The sequence below is a fragment of the Natrix helvetica genome (assembly GCF_964273705.1).
Source record: "Natrix helvetica genome assembly, chromosome: 1".
Lineage (NCBI taxonomy): Eukaryota > Metazoa > Chordata > Lepidosauria > Squamata > Natricidae > Natrix > Natrix helvetica.
The window spans coordinates 330,635,312-330,647,469 of NC_138548.1; positions in this window are offsets into that span (position 1 = coordinate 330,635,312).

Genomic DNA, 12,158 nt, shown 5'->3' on the forward strand with positions numbered 1-12,158 from the left:
TCCAATGCGGCCCAGTGACCATGGTCCAAGTCATCTACTTCAAGAAGATTTTGTAAAGTGATTATATCAAAAGCTGCTAGAGCTGTAAAAAAAAAGAGTGGTAGCATTCCTGATGTCTTTCCCTCTATTTTGGATATTCATTAATGCAGGGAAGAAGAGCCTTTTATTCCCTCGTTGAGAACTGAATTCCTTTAGGAATAAACTAAAGGAGACATATGCTGGGAAAGTGATTGGGTTAAGTTCCTTGTTTATAAGATAAAATGAAAGCAGATATAAATGTGAATATTACCATTAGTTCATATTATAAGGTTGTTATTGTATATTAACCCCTATACTCTTTTTATAGCTGTTCCTAGCTTATTTTAGATTAGTGCTTGTAAGCAATCAAACTCTGTAAAAGAAGCATGAAGGAGATATCCAGGCTGACCTCAAGGGAGGGATCAAACACATCATCAGTCATGAGTTCCTGCACACCCACAAGAGATCTAAGTCCAGTCCACATAGAATTCCTATTCTTAATTTTAGACATAAGAACAGTTTTTTCCCAAACACCATCACTCTGCTAAACAAATAATTCCCTCACCACTGTCAAACCACTCACTAAGGCTGCATTACTATTACTATTAGTCTTCTCATCATTCCTATCACCCATCTCCTCCCACTTATGACTGCAGGATTATAACTTTCCTTACAATTTATATTGATATTGATTGTTTCCTGATTGCTTATTTGTACCCTATGACTATCACTGAGTGTTGTATCTTATGATTCTTGATGAATGTATCTTGTCTATTTCCCTCATGTTTGATATTAATCTGAACTCATGTTTGACCCCTCCCTCAGACTCAGCCTGGTCATCTCCTATAAAGCATTACTCTAGGAATACTTCCCTTAAGAAACGCAATAATACTACTCAACCATCTGGCAGATCTTCTCTAACACCTTACAGACTAATTCATTTCATAGGTGCTCCTGGAAATCACTTAAGGAAGTACCTTTGGTGTATTTTAATCATCACTCTCCACTGAACTGTTGGACCTCTTTAATATGTTTCCTAAGCATTTTTGCAGATTTCAGTTTTTTAAAATATCCCACCAGATTTTACTGATGTAGCGTTTTCATGTCTCTTGGTCCTACCTTTTCCTCCTCCCCTTTCTTCCATCTGTTTTTAAGCATCTTGCTTCTGGACAATCCTTAAGGCAGCTGAGCTGGCGGTGGGACAAGTGTTAACTTGGAAAATAATGAGCTGGGTGGGTTTTTTTTTTTACATCAGTGAGAGATAGCACAGCTGCTGGTAATATCATAAGGTGACCATTCTTGTGTATTCATGAAAGCGCTCCTTCTGGGAACAGAGCCTAGTATACCTACCTTCTTGGCACAAATTAAATTAAATTTCAGCTTAATATATTTCTTCTTGTAATTTAGAGTGTGATTCATTCTTTCAAAAATGTAGTGGGGAAATTTATTGAAATGCTTGGGTAATAATGACTTCAAATCATCACAAGAGCAGGGCAGACATTGGTGCTAATTTGATGTCATTTCAAGACACTATGGTTACAACTATACTGATTGGGTGTCATAATGTGCCTTTTGGGGTCTTGTCCAGGGGTGGATTCCGGCAGTCACTACTGCCAGTTTGCTCGTGGGCACTTCACGTGCGCACACTTGATGCTAAGTACAATAAAAATTGTTATGTCCATGCACAGAAGCAAAAAATAAGATGGTAGTGCCTATGGTGCTGCCCAGAGACCCATTTCGAGGACATGGCAGGTTCCAGCAACTCAGGCCACCAAGCCACTAGCAGTTCGGCCAAACCAGTCCGAACTGGTAGAAACTCACCACTGCTCTTGTCTTAGGCCATGTCTACTTTTTCTGTTTGTCCATCTGACAGCATGGGCAACTTCTCATTTCTTGAACACATCATCCTCCATCTATTCCCAACCACTGCAACTCTACCCCCAACCACATCTTGAAGCTTCACTTCTGAAATACTGTTTTCCATCCTGAGCCATCAAAAGACCTTCTGAGTCATTCACTTTCTTTTTTTAATTTGAGACTACTGATGGATCTGAAGCCTACCATGATCCTTTGTGTCCGGTGGGTTGTCATTGAGCTATATGCCCATTCTATGCTGGGTTACTCAGTTCTCAGTTGATGAGCTGTCCCAACCTTTTTTTGGATCATTGATCCAACAAAGACCCATAAAGATTACTGAGACCACTCAGAATACCTGTTTTTCTTACCATCTTTGCCTTGCACTTCCATGCCACATCCTATCTTCCCAGCGGGAGTTCTGGTCCAGCCTCTTATCCACTGTAGTGCATAAGTTCGCTTAAAGAATTAAATTGCAGCATAGCAAGGATACAGTGAAGCTACAGTGTTTTAATCATGACTGCTTTTTTTTTGTTTTTGTGCATTTGGATCACCAGATCTTTGCTTCAAAGTTTATATGAAACCCTAAGAGAATGAAGAAGCAATATGTTCCTCCTAGTTTAATAATTGTGGTATCAAAGCAATGATGGTAAAATAAGGATAAGAGAAAAAGTCTGCATAATGTCAAAAGAGAGAACACGGGGAAGGAGAGGAAAGGAAAATAACAAGGAAGAAACAAGGAAGAAAATAATGAAGAAAGTCTTTAAAAAGGAAGGTATTAGTAGATCTGCTTATATAAGGATCAACTAATGAGGTTTGTCTTTCTGGAACAAATGGGAAGGGCAAGAAATGGGAGAATGACCACTTGAGGGGATGTAGGAACTCTAGCCCAGATCAGCATCAATCCAGTCTTATTGACTCTTTATATTGGCTTTGGAAACAGTAAGGCACAGCATGGGAGACAAGAAATTTAGATTGCTTTGCAGAATTGCCCTTAATGTGCAGTACAAAGCCATGTATTGTGGTTTGTATCTTGATAAATGCCTTTGTATAAACCAAGCATTCAGCCATTCAGCCAACCATGCTTAGGAAAACAACATGTGAACCCACTCACAGAATGTAACACCATGTCATACAGCACTGCAAAATGTGAAAAGGATGCTTTGTTTTGATGGAAGTTTGAATCAGAGGAGCATCTTCTAATTAGTGGAGTGAAAGCAGAACCAAGCAGCTACTGCTCACAAGATGGTTCAGCCAATCAGAGAAAGTTGGCTCCATTTAAATGTTTTACGAAGGAGGAGCCAGGTAAGGCAAAGTGCTTCTTCAAGATGGAACATCTATGATCTTCACATTCCTGTAATGCTTTATATTAACAATAGCATATTTGAATTGAGCCTCAAATCTATAGCACCCATTTGGCCCTTTGATAATAGATGAGTTTCTGAGATGAGGGATTCCCAACAAAATATGGGCTGTATCTTATAAGGACAAGAAAGAATGTATTTGAAAGAAATCTTGCAGAACTGAGCACAAGGGTTGTGAGATGAATCTTGGAGCAGAAGAAAAGAAAGGCAAGAAAATAGTTTAAGGCCAAATACTAGAACTCTGATGGGAGACATGTGTTAGAAAGGGAGGCAGCCAATAATTTGCATAAAGTATAGAAATAATATCATGTCACTCAAGGATTCCAGTATCTCTATCTAAATGCACAAAGTGCAAAGAACAATAGCATTAACACCTAGGCTTATATACTACTTCATAGTGCTTTTCAGCCCTCTCTAAGTGGTTTACAGAGTCAGCATATTGCCCCCAACAATCTCTGTCCTCATTTTATCGACCTTGGAAGGATGAACAGCTGAGTCAACCTTGAGCAGATCAGAATCAAACTGCAGTTGGCAGAAGTAGCCTGCAAAACTGCATTCTAACCACTGTAACACCACGGCAAACAAGAAGAGCTAAAAGTCTTAAGGCAGGAAAGCAAATACGATTTAGTGGTCATAACAAAAATTGGCAGGATCAATGCATGAATGGAATGCAAGTGTTGAAGACAATAACTTACTCAAAAGGAAAGGAAGGGTGCCATCAGATGTGAAGGAAGGGCAAATGTGTACAGACATCTAGGAATCTGACCATATAGATATAGACAGGAGCATTTGGGTAAGAATACAAGGAAAGAAAAATAACAAGCATAATATTGTATGGGTGGGTTGTAGACTAAGAAACTGTAGGAAGAAAAATTTAGTCGAGTTCCAATCTGGATCAAAGGTGCTGGAAATAAAATGGAGGCTGATTGCATGGAAAGAAGGTTTATTCAATTTCCAGAAACTTCAATGACAGCTGGAATGTTTCTGGGGTGGCTGACCAAATGGCTAAGTTAATGGATGGATCTTTATATGTTTCTGGGGTTTTGTGTATGAGATGTTCCAGGGGATTGTGCAATGTAGTGAGCCTTGTGTCTTTTGCTGTTCTAGTGGTGGTGGGTTAATCCTATTATGCTCTAAAGGTCATGTCCTGTTCTTAGAATTTGGGTGGGAGGATGTAAATTCTTCATCCCATCAACTCCAGCCATCTGTGGCTGAAGGCATTTTATTTATGAATAGATTGGCCCAGCCTTTCTTAATAGGTACAAAATATCCATCTCTAAAGACTTGAGGCTTCTGCTTGAAGCTATTAAGAAAGACTAGGGTTGCTTTCTGCCTTTAAGAGCATCTTTTTACATTTCTCCTTTGGGGAAATATTCTATCCTGCCTCCTTTAATATTAAGAATAATGAATATTTTAATCTGGGAAAGTATGTGTGGGGGGGGGGGCTTCCTACAAAGCCATTCTGGGTCAAGTTTATTGAACAGTCAAAAAGGAGACACAAAGTAATAATGAGAGACTTTAGCTACCTAGACATCTGCTCAAAAACTAACTTGGTCAAAACTGAAAGGTTCTCCAAATTCTTGTTAGTCCTGAGTTTCATTTCCAGAAATTTGATAAGGGAATTGGCTTTCCTACACGTGATTCTAATCAATAGGGTAGAACTGTTTGTAGAATTAAATGCAAATGGGACTTTGGGAGGAAGATATTGCATTATCTTGAGGTGCAAGATGCCACAGAAGGAAAACTGGAACATAACTGTACACTGCACTTCAGAACAGCCAGTTTCTCAAGCTTAGAAAAGTAATACATTAGGTTATAAAGCACAGGAGGGTTGGGAAATCCCCCAAAATAAGATATTGTAAATGCAATCATGCACATTTTTGGGATGGGTGGAACTTTAGAATCAATCTGGATGCCTAGAGAGCTACTGACTGAGATAAAAGTTAAAGACACATATATGGGAAATGGGAAATGTATGTAATCACCAAGGAGATTTACTAGCAAGTAGCTCATACTTGCAGGAAGAAAGAAATGGCAAAGTGCAAAAAGAGCACAAGCTTGCAAAGGAAACTAAAAAAGGGAGGGAGAGGATGGGAGGAAAGGCTCAGTCATAAGCAAGAAAACAAAAAAAAGGGAGTGATTGCTCCTTCAAGGAGAAGGTTATATACTAACAGCTGACAGGATCAGGCAGAGCTCCTGTTTGGCCTTCTCGCCAAAAGGGAACTGTATTGAAGTGAAACAGAAATGATTAATAAAATTAATTAATTTAATTAACAGTTAAAGTGAAACAGAACAATTGACAAAAGAAGAAATTGGCAATATGGAATAAATAAAAAGTTAGGAACCACCTCATTTTTGTGAACAACTTTGTTTCTCCAGGACAAAACCAATATACACTATAAAAGGATGTTGAGGCTCTAGAAAAAGTGCAGAGAAGAGCAGCCAAGATGATTAGGAGACTGGAGGCTAAAACATAGGAAGAACGGTTGCAGGAACTGGGCATGGCCAGTCTAGCAAAGAGAAGGTCCAGGGGAGACATGATAGCAGTGTTCCAAAATCTGAGAGGCTGCCACAGAGAGGAAGGAGTCAAGTTATTTTTCAAGGCACCTGAAGGCCAGACAAGGAGTAATGGATGGGAACTGATCAGAGAAAGATTCAACCTAGAAATAAGGAGGGATTTTCTGACAGTGAGAACAATCAACCAGTGGAACAGCTTGCCTTTAGAAGTTGTAGAATCTTAATCACTGTAGGCTTTCAAGAAGAGATTAGACTGCCATTTGTTACAAATGGTGTAGGGTCTCCTACCTGGGGGGGAGGGTTGGACTGGATGACCTACAAGGTCTCTTCCAATTCTGTTAATCTGTAAATATGAGAAACGTGAGATTGTATACAGTATATGGGCTGGAGAAATCAAAACAAAGGCATGGAGATACAATTAAGGTAGCGTCCTGGTTAGCAATGCACAGAAAAATATTGTGTGTATGATGGGAGTCAACTAATATATTTAATCTCCTACAGTGGAGTTTAATTTCCAGTTTTATGGTTGGGTTCTGGATGACTAAATGAATAGAAGTTTAAACAGGTACGTCTGAATTGGTGATGGTGTCACGCAAGACTTCTGTGCAAAGCAGAGCTTCCAATTCACCCAAACATCCATGTTACTTCATTCTGTTTTCCTCCTCAAACAGATGGTGATTGTAATCCCCATAAAACACTGAAGGAAATCTGGAACATTTCCTAGAAAAAAAAATTATATTTTCATTATGTAAAATCCTTCCTCATTCTCTTTCAAATTCTGTTTGAAGTGCATTTTAGCACTCTCCCTTTAAATACCTAACCCACTAACAGCATATACTTTGGAAAGCTTAATAAAGCATGGTATTATGAATTATGGTAATTAGTTAATGGTTAAAACAATTCTCCCTGTTCATTTATATACTACTGTGCTTTTTCTTTCTCTGGCAATTGGCTATGTTTGTATTTGTGATATCATAAGAAATATCTATCCAGTTGTCATTTTTCAGACGAAGGATCTCAAGCAGTTATTTTTGTTAGGAAAATATAGCAATGTCTGTCTAATGTAAGTGTCATTGAGTTCTCCTCAATTGTAATCCTCATTGTAAAAGCAAGCAATCCACTTTTTCTGGCTGTCCTTTAAACAAAGCTTAGCAAACACTTTAAGCTGAGGGATGACCTAAGTATGATAATAGCTAGTTCCAGTGATGATCGTTTCCTCCACCCCTCTCTGAAGTTGTTATTTTCTCTATGGGGGTCTTCCATTAAGTTCTAGTCCAAGGCTACTTGCAGTTGCTAAGAGGGAGATTCTCACTGGGCTTACTCCTGCCAAGAAGAGAGGTGTAGAGAATTTTCCATTTGTGAAAATCAGCAAACGTTCTGACATTTAAGATTAAATGTTCACCTAGCAGTCAATCTAAATCTTATCCTTGTAAGAGAAAAATAATGGATTCCAGAATAAATGGAATTCACATCTCACCGGCTATAAATTTACACACAAAAGACAGATAATCATGTCTTGTGAGTGGTGATTGTAAACGAAACACAGTGTTGTAGCATGGAGCATCCGTAAAATCTTAATGAAATATATGGCTTACAGAGACTTACCCATAACTTCCACGTTACTCCCTTGCAAAAGAACCAAGGCCTGGTCTCCTTTGCCAGATGGCAATATGCTTCTTTGCTTTTAATTAAGTTTGTCTGTAGTCATGAAAGAGTGAATTGGGTGGGAATTCCTTTGTAGCACAATGCATTCAGAACTCTTTATCTCCTCTTTGTGAAGTGTGCAGTGAGCAAGTAGAGAGAACTATTTTCAGCAAACTCCATTCAATTAAAACCACTACACTGAAAGTTTATGAACATTCGTTTTATCATTCATCTGAAATGGCACAGGGTTTCCTGCTTGAACAGGGGATTGGACTAGAAGACCTCCAAGTTCCCTTCCAATGCTGTTATTCTGTTATTCATGTTTGGCAGACATATAAAAAAGGTAGAAAATTCTGGATTCAAATAATACATTGCTTCAGAGGGTTTTAAACAGGGGTGGGATTCTACCAGTTCGGATCAGTTTGGGGGAACTGGTAACTCCGACAATCAGCTGAGACCGAATCGGTTCTCCCCAACGCTATTTTCCTACCTTTATATTCTCAGCTGATTCACGTGGAAGAGCAGATTGCCACATGAATCAGTGGTGTTACTTCTCCGAGGAAACCCAGAACTGAAGATTTCTTCGAATCTTCACTTCTTCTTTGTGCATCAAATCGCATAATCACCGAACCAGTTTTAAAGCCGGTTTTAAAGATTAATATACAATTTGAGAAAACCATAGGGTTCTTCTTTGGGATTGATAGACAAGCAGTTGGGAGGGGGGGGAGAAAGTTGTGGGATTTTGCTTTTTGTACATGATAACTTCAGAAAGATTATTTTATGCATAAAGATGGGAAGATTCAGCAGCAACCATAATAGAGGAATGGTTGGTGAAGATGGTGGAATTTGCTCAAATAACTACATTGATTTCTTTGATCAGAGAAAATAGACTATTTTTATTGCTGATTGGAAAGCCCTTGTGCACTGTTTGAATCAAACAGAAAAAAATGATTTATAGTTTCAATGATAAGACAGAATGGATTGTAGAAAGAAGAGAGTTCTATTATAGCCATAGAGTAAGAGGTAAATTTATAGTTGTACTTATAACTGCTGTAAAGAAAACCAAGAAGTTACTTCTTTGTAACGTTTTTCCTTCTGTTTTATTTTTACTTTCCTCCCTTCTTTCTTCCACTTTTAGCTTTCTCTTTGATTTCTTTCTTTTCATTATTTTATATTAGCTTAAGACCACTACACTATTTCAAGGATTTTCTTTACCTAAGTTAGTTTTTTGAACTTGGCCATTTTAAGATATATACAAGACCTTCTCAGCAGGAACAGCCTCGATGTCAATTAGTTCCTCTAGGAAAGTTCATTCAACATCTTGTTTATGAATTATCCTCATAAACAAAGGTGCAGGCCGAGAGCTTCATCAGATGAAAATCTTTTTATTGAACCAAGCCTCTAAAACAATCTGCACTTTAAGCCAACAAAATTTGCTTTCTTTCCAGTTTAGCCATGTGACTAGTTAGATTCAATAGCCAGAAATTGATGTTTAAAATGGTTGTGGTGATTACTTTGTGTATCAATGCTATCTATTATTACATTTATTTTGAATAATGTACAGAAAATGTGCACTTATGGGCAGCTTCATTAATTGAATAATTTCAGCCCCTCTGTATGTACAATGTTTCCAAGGAAACCTGATGGTTAAACATAAAAATCAAGATATATGGCATCTTTAGGATAACATGTAGCTTGATCTTAGGTAAGCATAAAACAAAAAGAACAGAAGATGGAAGTAACAATTCTCCAGTGTCATCTTGCTCCACTCTCATTCATCTCCTTTGGCCTAGTACAAATAAATGTGGCCCAAGTTGTGTCACTCATTCAGAGTAAATTAGTTGATATCTATATCCCCTAAGGAAGGAAATAAGTAAAGAAACAAAAGTGACGCTACTGCCACAATGAATTACAGAACAGTGCCATTATTTGTTCCATTATCATACCTGAGTTGAAAAAAAATACTTTTTATAATGAAGAGGAACTAGGCTGCGCTTAAAAGTATGGAAAATAAGCAACTCTAAGTGATGAATAGCATCCTCACAGTCTTCGGATTCTGCTTTCAAGGCACCAGAGTAGATCCTGAAGAAATAGCCTTGTTTCTTAAGCCTATTATGTAACTTCTCCCCTACATTTGGAAAACTTTCTATGTATTTGTGTGTGTGTGTGTGTGTGTGTGTGTGTGTGTGTGATATCTGTGTATAATATAGGTATAGGTCTGGGGACTGGAGAGAACAATATTCAGGGGTAGTAGGATGAAGCCTAGATCGTTTTAAGTTTTAGCAGGCGGACTTTAACAGAAAATAGAAAACACATAACATACCAAGCACGATGTTGTCACTTCAACTGTGAGAGACCCCTTGACAACAGCAGAGAGACTCGAAAGACCCTGGTGCACACCCCTGAGCATTCAGGCCTGTGCAGACATTCAGAGCTAAAAGGGCATTTTTCAGGGTTTCTATGAAAATTCAGCCCCAGGATTTCATGACCCTGTTTCCATGGTAACGAAACTGCAAGACCTGACCTTGACTGGATAATTCTGGGATGGGAATGGAAGTTTGAGGACTTTACAGATAAGACAGGGCTCTGCTCAGCTCAGAGTGAAAAAAAACAAGCAGGTTTAACCACGGCTCAGAATGAAAGCTAGAATTTTCTTAATACGGAGGAGAAATCAAAATATGTCAGCTCCTCAAATTGCAGAGGTCTTCAGCAATGCCACTACAGTTGGTAATTAGCAATAGCACTTATATATATATATATACCGCTCAGGGGTGGGTTCCTGCAGGCACTACTGCCAATTCGCTTATGTGCATGCTGTGTGCGCATGTGCGGCGTGATTAAAATTGTTCTGCAAATGTGCAGAACCAAAAAAACAAGATGGTGGCCGTCCAGACAACCAGTTCAGGGGCATGGAAGGCCTGGGCTGCTGCTGGTTCCAGCGACCCAGGCCGCCAAACCACTACCAGTTCGGCCGAACCAGTCCGAACCAGTCGGAACCCACCACTGAATACTGCTTCACAGTGCTTTACAGCCACTCTCTAAGCGGTTTATAGAATCAGGATTTTGCCACCAACAATCTCGGTCCTCATTTTACTGACCTCGGAAGGATGGAAGGCTGAATTAACTTTCAGCCTGGTGAGATTTGAACTCCTGGCCACGGGCATTCTAACTACTATGCCACCATGGCTCATAAAATGGGAATTTTTGTTGTTGTTGTGTAGTGATGATCAACAACATTTCTGCATCCAAGGATCATTCTGTCTCTCAGAGCACTTATAGGTATAAAAGGAAGACATATCCCTATCTTAAGCCATCATGAGTTTTAATATTCTGTAGATGAGGTGCCTTGTGGCCACGGTTTCATAAAATGGGGGTCCCAGTCACAACCTGGCCTGGAATAAAGCCCCTTCCATTGCTTATAGAGTTCCACCTTCAGATTTACTACTATGCTTCCATATTTGTCATGGCGGCTACAAAGTCTGCCATGAACATATCCTTCAATATAGGTAAATTGAGAATCTCAGCATTCTGTTATGAGGAAGGCAATTGTGCAGTGGAAAAACACAATTGTTTTTATGCAATCAATTACATATTGATTCAGTCAGAAGTCTGGCAAAGAATGGACCAAGATGAAAAAGGTGCTTGTATGAAAATGTGTGTCTGAAAAAGGGGAAACTTCTATTTGAGAAATTGTTCTGATGGAAATAAAATGGTTTTCCAATACAGGTAGACTCCTCTATATTGGCTACAAAAAAAGAGTACAGGTAATCCTTGATCTATGACACCTTTTTTTTTAGTGATTGTTCAAGTTATAACAGCACTGAAAAAAGTGACATTTTCACACTTACGATCGTTGCAGCACAAGATCAAAACTCAGACCACTTGACTCATATTTATGATGGTTGCAGTGTCCTGGGCTCATCTGATAACCTTTTGTGACCTTCTGACAAGTGAAGTCCACAGGGAAGCCAGATTCGCTTAACAGCCATATTGCTAACTTAAGATCTGTAGTGATTCACTTAATAACTGTGGCAAGAAAGGTCATAAAATGGGACAAAGCATACTTAACAACTGTCTTGCTTAGTAACAGACATTGCGGTCATACAATTTGTAAAGACAAAGTCCTCCTCAATTCATATTCTAAGGTGTTTTTTTTTTCCCGGCTAAGAGACTTTTATTCACCACTCTTTAAATTAGAAGAAAACTGCACTAGCATAAAACTAGTTATCTGCCATAGGTATTGCACACTTTCCTTCATAGAAACTAAGTAAAGGTAAAAGTTCTCCTCGCACATATGTGCTAGTCTTTCCCTCTACAGGGCAGTACTCATCTCCATTTCAAAGCCGAAGAGCCAGTGCTATCCAAATATGTCTCCATGGTGAAGACTAAATGCCAAAGGTGCACGGAGCATTGTCACCTTCCCACCAAGGTGGTTCCTATTTTTCTACTTGCATTTTTACATGCTTTTGAACTGCTAGGTTGGTAGAATCTGGGACAAGTAATGGGAACTCACTCCGTTACGTGGCGCTAGGGATTCAAACCGCCGAACTGCTAACTTTTCTTATCAAGAAGTTCAGCGTCTTACCCACTGAGCCACCGCATCATAGAGGATAAGGAGTGGTCAAACTTTGAAAAAGTTTTTATGTACATGATTTTTTGTTTTGTGGTCATTGTTGTTCATGCTTTCACATCAGTGTTTACTCCTGGCAACTACCTGGATAAGTCCCTGCTGTTTCCTTGGCAAGATTTTTCAGAAATAGT